General features: G+C 40.8%; 1 pseudogene; it reads right to left on the bottom strand.

Moving 5' to 3' along the window:
* Window positions 1-10,637: 10,637 nt before the first annotated feature.
* LOC120066808 lies at window positions 10,638-10,778 on the bottom strand (annotated as a pseudogene).
* Window positions 10,779-11,259: the final 481 nt, after the last annotated feature.

The following is an 11,259-nucleotide window of genomic DNA, read 5'->3' on the forward strand; positions in this document are numbered from 1 at the left end:
AATACTGATGAAAACAACACTAACATGGTCGACAGCTCATAAAAGCAAAACATCTGTTTAGGCCATGAACATGGTTAGACTTTGTACATTTATATGGCACTAGAGATGCTGATCCTGCATTCACCACTTTTTTTACCATTCAACTCTGTCCCATATTCCCAAAACTCAGGAGGAGACATATGCTCTTCGTAGCGGATTTTATCTTCTACCTTACAAATGTGACTTGTTTCAGGATACTAGGCGTACATCTCGCGTCACTACTTCACAGGAGAGGCATTTGAACGTATATTCTTTTTTACTGTGAAAAAATGCCATGCTATTGTTTGAGGAGAGCTCCTAATAACAAAACACTTTTTTTTACCGTGATAGGTTTGATAAATTCACCTCTAAAGGTGAAATGTGTACTTATATTCTGAAATGCTCTGATTTATCATCCAAAGGGTCCCAGAGATAACATGAAGTGTCGTTTTGTGAGATAAAATAATTTTTTATATCCTAAAAAGATCCATATAGCATGCACGGTCGATTTTGTATTTCCACTCGTTCAATTTGCAAAGAAAGGAATCTGTGAAGATCTAACCCTAAACGTTGTTTCAACCAGTCAAAACCAGTCACGTTAGTATTTATTCCTCAGAGATCCTAGAACATAACCAGACTTCACTATATCATTAGGAGTGTAGTATATCTTATAGGACACCAAATTTCCTCAGAGAGCGAAGGCCTTTATGGCACGCCGATGACGCGGGCGGTCTTCACTTGATTGACTAACTTTGTCAAATAAGCACCAATCGGGGTCAAACAAAGCTAGCTAGATAGCCAATGAGCTGGGCTTTGCGGGAGTATAAATGTTGCTGCTAACCTTGTGCGACATCAAGCCTTTTCCTTTTGGACAAAAATTATAAGAATATGGAAAGTTATGAAAACTGGGTGTTTTGCAAATGTTGAACTTATAATATGGCTACTAATACTGGAAAAGCTAAATCAAAGTCAAAGTATACAGATTTGACGATATTCTTGCAGAAAAATGTAATGTGAATATAAATGTCTCCTTCACAAGTTACCTGGGTGACTTCACGCTAAATGTCATGTAGTTTGCTCATAGCTCAAGTTATCCCTCTGAAACTTTGCACATACACTGCTGCCATTTTGTGGACACCATCGGAATTACAAACACAGTGATGGCTAGATTTAGCCCTTTCTGGTGCATTTCAAAGATGGTGGTAGAAAAAAAGTATTTGTTTCTTTGTATTTTCTTCTACCAGATCTATTGTCTTATATTCTCCTACATTCACATTTCCACAAACTTCAAAGTGTTTATTTTCAAATGGTACCAAGAATATGAATATCCTTGCTTCAGGGCCTGAGCTACAGGCAGTTAGATGTGGGTATGTCATTTTAGGTGAAAATTTAAAAAAGGGGGCTATCTAAGAATAAAAACCTGTCTCTGGATTACATCTTCAAACTAAGGACAACTATGGCATCCATGACAGAGAGTGAGAAGCATTCATCCATGTATAGGAGTAAAAGATTCTAGCTAGCTACATTTTCAGATATTATACATTTCAAATTTTGTCACGATGTCGTTTTCATTGCAAATTAAAGCATACTGATAATTAGCCAGCTAACGTTAGCTGGCTAGCTCGACAGCTAACATTACGTGTATGATCTGTATTTCAGAGCCATTTACATTGCTAGTCATAGCTAGCTAGCTAATATTAGGCTAACATTGAACCTAGTTGTTTAGCTTTAGCTACCTGTAGATTCATGCAGGGTAGTAACGTTATGAATTGGGATTATGGTCTAGCTAGCTACATGTCTAAATGAAAGACTCCATGCCTTTTATTTTGTCACCATCACAACCGTAAGCTATTTTCTGTAATTAGCTCGCCATTAACTTGTAACTAAAGATATTGCTTTGAGTTTATTTTCCTGTACAAATGTTTTTTTTATAGAGTTAAGACGTTGTCAGCTATATGATATGGTCATTACTTGCCTAGTTAAATAAAAACTTTTTTTTTAACTGGCTAGCCAGCTATAATGCTAGACGCAAACTAAAACATTGTTTAGAAAGTTGCTTTCAGTTGCCTGGTTTGCTAGATTGACATATACTATATTCATTATTTAACTGATGGGTTTATTGGTGTTAAAATACACCAGTTATGCTATTTTGGACCTCCAGACTTCTGATGACATGCAGCCTGTCATTTTTGTTTTTATACTTTTTGATAATGACAAGGACAAGTTTGATGTCGGACGACAATAGAATGTCCATGATTTCATAATGACAACAGTATACAGACATGTTGATAGACATAGTGTAAATCAGCCTTTAGTCTTGAAAAATGTGGTTGTTGAGCACATGGCCTCACATGTGAATCCTTAAAGAGATGGGTGGGGCTACGGCTTAAGAGGGTGTGAACGATGCTGAATGGGTGTAGACAAAGAAGAGCTCTCCAGTAGGTGTACCAAAATATTCAATTTTTGGTTAAAAAAAAAAACTTTTGAGAAAAAGTGGAGTTACAAGTTTATCAACTTTCAAAGCAGATTTACTTTCCCATTTTCATTCAACTGTAGTGTATGATATACAATTTTTCTAGCTCTGAGTCTCTACTTTTATCCAATGTAAAAAAAACAAAAAACATTTTGCTACATAAGACTGAATCGAGCCGGTCCCTCCCAAATGTCTCTGCTATAAAACAGTGTTCTGCTCACTGTCTGGTGGAAGCCATCTATAATGTATCAACCATATCTACTCCTATCATCCATAACTGCTGTTTGGAAAACTGCAACAACAGGCTTTCAAACAGCAACAAAAAAATATCCCACCCCGTCTGGTGGCCAGCAACGTAATGTAATTTCTCTACCCTTAGTCGCCTCCAACGTTGTTTTAGAGAATTTGACTGTACGTCTAACCAGCCTCACAACCACAGACCACGTGTAACCATGCCAGCCCAGGACCTCCACTTCCTTCTTCTTCACCTGCGGTATCGTCTGAGACCAACCACCCGGACATCTGATGAAACTGTGGGTTTAAACAACCGTAGAATGTATGCACAAACTGTCAGATACCGTATCAGGGAAGCTCATCTGCATGCTCGTCGTCCTCACCAGGGTCTTGACCTGACTGCAGTTCAGCGTCGTAACCAGCTTCAGTGGGCAAATGCTCACCTTCGATGGCCACTGGCACGCTGGAGAAGTGTGCTCTTCATGGATGAATCCTGGTTTAAACTGTACCGGGCAGATGGCAGACAGTGTGTATAGCATTGTGTGGGCGAGCGGTGGCTTCATGGTGGCAATGGGATTCCTGAGGCCCGTTGCTGTGCAATTCATCCGCCGCCTTCACATCATGTTTCATTATGATAATGCACGGGCCCATGTCGCAAGGATCTCTACATAATTCCTGGAAGCTGAAAATGTCCCAGTTCTTTCATGGCCTGAATACTCACCAGACATGTCACCCATTGAGCATGTTTGAGATGCTCTGAATTCAACATGCACAACAGTGTTCCAGTTTCCGCCAATATCCAACAACTTCGTAGAGCCATTGAAGAGGAGTGGGACAACATTACACAAGCCACAATCAACAGCCTGATCAACTCTATGTAAAGGAGATGTGTCGCGTTGCATGAGGCAAATGGTCATCACACCAGATATTGACTGGTTTTCTGATCCACGCCCCTAAAAATATTTTACGGTATCTGTATTCCCAGTCATGTGATTAGGGCCTAATTTATTTATTTTAATTGACTGATTTCCTAAAATCTTTGAAATTGTTGCATGTTGCATTTATATTTTGGTTCAGTCTAGTTTTTGTTCTCCTTAAAATGATCACGAGTGTTGCATCGTAGGTTACATATTTGAAAACAGAAGGATTAAAAAAAAAAAAAAATTGTCATTAAAGTGTTTGTCATGTTAATCAGGCATTTTGATTTGAACATATGGATTGTTTAAGATTTGTTGACTAGGCTACCTATTTAATTATTTCGTTTATGGATCAAGCCTTAGCAGTCATTCTGATCTCATTCCTAGTGATTAGTGTTTTAGTTTATGCTGCTGTCCAGCGGTTCTGAATTTGATGCACCTGTCTGTCCACATTTTTCTGTGCAATAGCCTTTTGATTTGAACATTTGAAATGTTTTGGTGTGTGTACTAGGCTATTTAATTTAATTTATATGTTACAGCACTTTGGTTTCAATAATTGATATGTTGAAATGGAACGAAATGATCTGATTCTGTCTTCAGTCCTTATTAAAGAGGATAGATGGGCTTAAGTCTGGAACAGTGGACTTGTCATAAAATCCACAAAACCTAGTGATCAAACACAAAAATGGTTCCAATCATTTTTTCACCATTCATTTTTCACATCGTGAATTTTACAACACTTCCAACTAAGCTATGGGTTTGCTGTAGGCTTACTTTGGCGTGCCGTTTTGATTCATTTGTGACTCTTTCTCGGACAAGATGAGGTTGATCAAAATATTTGCCTCAATTTACTCTCAAAAACTCTGTTCCTAATTAGCATTTAGAAAAGACCTCAGCAAGACTACAAATTCCTGCAGGAAGCTCCTGTGGGTCATCTCTAGCCAACACTGTCAGCTACAATTCACCAGTGCGATCAGAGACCTGTGCCCAATCCATGATGAATTGTGCTGTATTGAAATTAATTGAATAAAGTGTTGAACTTCTTCCATCCCCTTATTCTGTCTTAGCTAGCAAACTGACTACAGCTTAGCTAGATAATTAGCAGAGTAGTACAGTGGCTTGCGAAAGTATTCACCCCCTTGGCATTTTTCCTATTTTGTTGCCTTACAACCTGGAATAAAAAAACAATTTGGGGTGTTTGTATCATTTGATTAAAATATATTTTTTTGTGAAACAAACAAGAAATAAGACAAACAGAAAACTTGAACATGCCTAACTATTCACCCCCAAAGTCAAAACTTTGTAGAGCCACCTTTTGTAGGAATTACAGCTGTTTCTTGGGGAACGTCTCTATAAGTTTGGCACAAGGCAAACTTCTCCAGCTCCCTCAAGTTGGATGTGTTGCGCGGGTGTACAGCAATCTTTAAGTCATACCACAGATTCTCAATTGGATTGAGGTCTGGGCTTTGACTAGGCCATTCCAAGACATGTAAATGTTTCCCCTTAAATCACTCGAGAATTGCTTTAGCAGTATGCTTAGGGTCATTGTCCTGCTGGAAGGTGAACCTACGTCCCAGTATCGAATCTCTGCAAGACAAACAGGTTTCCATCAAGAATTTCTCTGTATTTAGCGCCATCCATCATTCCTTCAATTCTGACCAGTTTCCCAGTCCCTGTCCCACCAGTTTCCCAGTCCCACCACCATGCTTCACTGTGGGGATGGTGATCTTGGGCTGATGAGAGGTGTTGAGTTTGCGCCAGACATAGCGTTTTCCTTGATGGCCAAAAAGCTTAGTCTCATCTGACCAGAGTACCTTCTTCTATATGTTTGGGGAGTCTCCCAAATGCCTTTTGGTGAACACCAAACATGTTTGCTTATTTTTTTCTTTAAGCAATGGCTTTTTTTCTGGCCACTTCCGTAAAAGCTCAGCTTTGTGGAGTATACGGCTTAAAGTGGTCCTATGGACAGATACTCCAATCTCCGCTGTGGAGCTTTGCAGCTCCTTCAGGGTTATCTATGGTCTCTTTGTTGCCTCTCTGATTAATGCCCTCCTTGCCTGGTCCATTAGTTTCTGTGGGTGGCCCTCTCTTTGCAGGTTTGTTGTGGTGCCATATTCTTTACATTTTTTAATAATGGATTTAATGGTGCTATGTGGGATGTTCAAAGTTTCTGATATTTTTTTATAACCCAACCATGATCTGTACTTCTCCACAACTGTGTCCCTGACTTGTTTGGAGAGCTCCTTGGTCTTCATGGTGCCGCTTGCTTTGTGGTGCCCCTTGCTTAGTGGTGTTGCAGACTCTGGGGCCTTTCAGAACAGGTGTATATATACGGAGATCGTGTGACACTTAGATTGCACACAAGTGGACTTTATTTAACTAATTATGTGACTTCTGAAGGTAATTGGTTGCACCAGATCTTATTTAGGGGCTTCATAACATTGGGGGTGAATACATATGCACGTACTGCTTTTTTTATTTTATTTTTTTTATTCCTTGAAAGATTTGGACTATTTTGTGTATGTCCATTACATGAAATCCAAATAAAAATCAATTTAAATTATAGGTTGTAATGCAACAAAATAGGAAAAAACGCCAAGGGGGTGAAAACTTTCGCAAAGGCACTATAGCTAAAATAAATCTTAGCCTACCGTATATAATTCTTTATACAGTTTGTCTACTTTTGTCTATTTCAGATCTTATGACATTTTTCAAGGATGAGCATAGGAGCATTAAAAGGAGAGAAGACCACCGTAAGTCTGGCCATGTGGAGAAGTGCAGCTATAGTGAGGGGCAACTTGCCGGTTTGGTAAGGGCCAGCATGAGGGATAAAATATATCCTGTGTTAGTGAGTTTAGCTATTAAGTGAAGTTTGAGCATCTTAGCAATAAAATGTGTTATATACTGCTGTCAACATTCTACAAGGAAATAGCCACTTAATCAAATTTATTGTCATTAACTAAATTACCCCGGATACAAAACGTAGATGAGTGATAACTCACTTCTAGAATGTTGTCATTGATGAGAATGAATCTGAAAAACTATTGACATTCAGAAGTGACTTTCTTTAGACATCCAGCCTGTATTGTAGTTACATGACCAGAGACACATTTTCAAAGGCACGGTATTTATTTATTTTGGAGTGGTAGATGCAGTCACAGTCTTGATTTATAGGATCCTTCCCACTATATGATTGATATGTCAAGTGTTAAATCCCAAGGCATCAATTAAAAGTTATTGGAAAAACTGGACTTGTCCTCATGTGAAAATTACTTTATTTAATTAAATAGCACATTTTTTACAACATGCATTTCAAGGTATTCAAAGTCATGCATTGAAAAGCATGTGGCACTTAACATCCTTCCTCTTGGCAGGTCTGTATAGGTGACCAGGGGATTCTCTCTACCACATGAAAATGTCTCAATGGAGCTCATAAGTGTAGCCACGCAGCCTATTTTGGCGGTTCACAATATCGGCCGTACGGATGTGGAATGCAAGTGGAGGGATCCAGCAGTGCCCAACCAGGTGCAGTCAGTGGAGGACCTGTACCCGACTGAAGACTTCAACCCTCCGTCCCGAGAGCCCACAGAGGAGGATCTTCAGGGCTAAGGAACCCTCTAGGGCAGGTTCAGGGGAATGGCATGTTTCCTTGCACCTGAGCCAGAACAACCGCTACCCTCTCTGTCATCCCTGTCTGTACCAGACATTGTAAAAAACAAGGACACCTGGGGCATGCAGGCATCCTGGCTGGCATGGCGCTCTCGGTGGAGCAGCAGGAGGCTATACGGCAGGCTACATTTGAACAGTGCACCAACCCCAACTGGACACCATGAGGAGAGGGAGCAATTATGGAGCCGTGGTTAATGGCAAGCACGCTAGTCTGTCGCTGCTAAAAAGAGTCCTCCGATCACAGTCGTTGGATGGGGTGTAAAGTGTCTGTAAAGTGGGGCACAGATAACGAAGAAGAGTGCATCAAGGCACTCTTGATGTGCTTTGGGTCACGGGGTCTGGGATCTTGGGTGCCACACTGGGTGGACTGGTGGGCACCACAGCAGTGGTGGAGGTCAAGTGTCCCTATGGTGCAAAAAGGACCTTACTATTGAGAAGGCAGTGAAGTCAAAGGATTTCTTTAACAAGGAGGGAGGGTCTTACCGCCTCCGCGAAGACCATCCTTACTGGCACCAGGTCCAAGGTCAGCTCCACATCACTGGAAGGGAGACGTGCTTCTTTGTTGTGTGGACCACCAAAGCCTCCATCACCGTCCCCATCCAACGTGACAACCTCTGACAGACTCAGATTGCTCCTCCTGTCAGTACCTGTTTTCAGGGAAGCCAATGATTAAAAAACATATTCCACATAGTTCATACACACACACTAGGTTCCCAGAATAGGTTATATTACATACAAGTTTAGCTCAAAGCAGCCAACTAAAGTAATGTAGTTCCCTTTATCATGGGCACGGTGGGAATTTATATCTGAATTGTATTGTACTTGCTGAATGCCCCAGTCATTCTTGCCTGTACCTGGCATTGTTGGAAAACAAGTTAATAATTAATAAAGGTCATACATTTTTCACCATACGCTCCTAGAATAGGTTATATTATATTAAAGTTTTTCCCAAAGCAGCCAATTAAATGAATGTAGTTAACGTAAGTTCAATCACAAAGGCTGGTCAGAGTGCATCTCTTCAGTTTCATTCAAAGTTCAGCACAATTCATATTGCATTTTATCATGGGCACAGTGGGAATTTATATCTGTGATGTTTAAATAATGTCTTACCCCCAGAATGAGAGCGAGTGAGAGAAAGAGTACATCATTTCCAGCAGATCTCCTTGCTGAGTGTGGTGTTGATCATGCACTGCTTCTCCTGGGGTGTGCCTGATGTTCCACATGTCACGCCTCATGTCTAAAACATAGGGAAAAGGCGAGATAAAGTAAAAATGTCGATGCATCTACAAATTTAATGTTTTACACAATATTGTATGATATTTGATGAGTCACTGGCCTGTCCGCCCACAGGCTCAATGTGTTGCAGTCTCCACATCTGGACGCTGGCGCTCGGATCACACTGGCACAGGGTGTCCATGCACCGGATGGCCTGAGAGATGCACTCCTGTTGGACTGGAAAACAAAGTGAGATTTGGTCAATGGTAGGTTTTTTTTCAATGCCGTATCACCTTCTTTATTTGAACAGAAAACTAATTGTTTATCATAACACAAACACATCTTGGACAATGTGACAAGTGGTCCATCAACACCCAATCCTCATGCCTCATTGTTTGTTCTTGTTTCCCAATCAACAGTCTGGATCTTCCTCTTCTGCCATGGTGGATGAGCTACCTTTTCTGGTAGCTACAGACCTGTGTGTTGTCACTGGGTTTCTGGTCCAACCATCTGAAAGACAAACATTTTTTACTAGCTAGCTAAGTTGATGACAAAAATGGTAACATCTATATTAAAATACCATAGCCCACAGACTTGACTATAGTAACAGTAAAATAGACTGGGCTTTGGTCTATCTGCACATCTAAAGTTCTACTATGTGAATGGGACATTTCTGCTAGGATTGAGGAATTATCTGCAATGCTCAACTAAATGATCAAGATAGTCTAGCAAATTTTCAAAAGCATCTAGCATCTTACCACAGATCTTTGACCAGCTTGTTAACAACTAGCAAACGGGGCTTACCTTGTCACACAGATCCTCTCACTTACAGAGGTCAGAAAACGATTAATGCGCATGTGTGCTTATAGGAGTAGTGGTTGCAATCTTGTACATAGCACAGAACCGTCCTTGCTTCTGATCGACGGAGAGACCTTGTTAGCTACAAAGGCCAGGGAAATGAAAAAAATTATAGTAATAAAAAAATGCTAGTAGCTTGCTAGGTCATTTGAAAATGCTAAACAAGAAAACATATGAGAAATACACAATATTAATTATTTACACAAGAAACTAAAAAGGCTATAATAACACAGACCTTATACAGTATGAAGTAGTTCTAAAATCCCCTACAGAAGAATTCATGGGGGAAAAACGATTGGAACCATTTACAGGTTTTTCCAATAGGTTTTATAGGTATTATGACTCGTAGGTCAAATGTGATAGTCTACCTATAACTACTCACTATGGACTACAGAACAGGTCGAATGTGATATTCTGTATATACAGTGGCTTGCGAAAGTATTTAACCCCATGGCATTTTTCCTATTTTGTTACCTTACAACCTGGAATAAAAATAGATTTTTGGGGGGGTTTGTGTCATTTGATGAACACAACATGCCTACCACTTTGAAGATGTGAAATAAGACAAAAAAACAGAAAACTTGAACGTGCATAACTATTCACCCCCCCAAAGTCAATACTTTGTAGAGCCACCTTTTGCAGGAATTTCAGTTGCAAGTCTTTTGGGGTATGTCTCGATAAGCTTGGCACATCTAGCCAATGGGATTTTTGCCATTCAAGGCAAAACTGCTCCAGCTCCTTCAAGTTGGATGGGTTTCGCTGGTGTACAGCAATTTTAAAATCATACATCAGATTCTCAATTGGATTGAGGTATGGGCTTTCACTAGGCCATTCCAATACATTCATGTTTTGTTTGACTTCCGGCGCCGACCAAGATGGCCGCCTCGCTTCGCGTTCCTTGGAAAATATGCAGTATTTAGTTTTTTTATGTGTTATTCCTTACATTGGTACCCCAGGTAATCTTAGGTTTCATTACATACAGTCGGGAGGAACTACTGAATATAAGAGCAACGTCAACTCACCATCGTTCCAACCAGGAATATGACTCTCCCGAAACGGATCCAGTGTTTTGCCTTCCACCCAATACAATGGATCTGATCCCAGCCGGCGACCCTATGCGACGCCGTAAAAGGGGCAAACGTAGCGGTCTCCTGGTCAGGCTTCGGAGACGGGCACATCGCGCTCCACTCCCTAGCATACTACTCGCCCTACTTTCACTTTGGATGTTTTTTCTTTCCTTGACAACGGGAGGAATGTGTTGCACCGTTCCCGGAGGTACTGCAATACCGGGTCGATGCGTGGAGCGGACGGAGCAAGCCCCATTTCCGACTCCCTGTTCGAAAAATCCATTTAATATGCCGACAGAAACATACATCTTTCTGGTAAGAAGAGGGGCGGGGGGGTATGCCTTATGATTAACGAGACGTGGTGTGATCATAACAACATACAGGAACTCAAGTCATTCTGTTCACCTGATCTAGAACTCCTCACAATCAAATGTCGACCGCATTATCTACCAAGGGAATTCTCTTCGATTATAATCACAGCCGTATATATTCCCCCCAAGCAGACACATCGATGGCCCTGAACGAACTTTATCTGACTCTTTGTAAACTGGAAACCACACACCCTGAGGCTGCATTCATCGTAGCTGGGGATTTTAACAAGGCCAATCTGAAAACAAAACTCCCTAAATTCTATCAGCATATCGATTGTGCTACCAGGGCTGGTAAAACCTTGGATCATTGTTATACTAACTTCCGCGACGCATATAAGGCCCTCCCCCGCCCTCCTTTCGGAAAAGCTGACCACGACTCCATTTTGTTGCTTCCAGCCTACAAACAGAAACTAAAACAACAAGCTCCCTCGCTCAGG

The sequence above is a fragment of the Salvelinus namaycush genome, chromosome 21 (assembly GCF_016432855.1).
Source record: "Salvelinus namaycush isolate Seneca chromosome 21, SaNama_1.0, whole genome shotgun sequence".
Taxonomy (NCBI): Eukaryota; Metazoa; Chordata; class Actinopteri; order Salmoniformes; family Salmonidae; genus Salvelinus; species Salvelinus namaycush.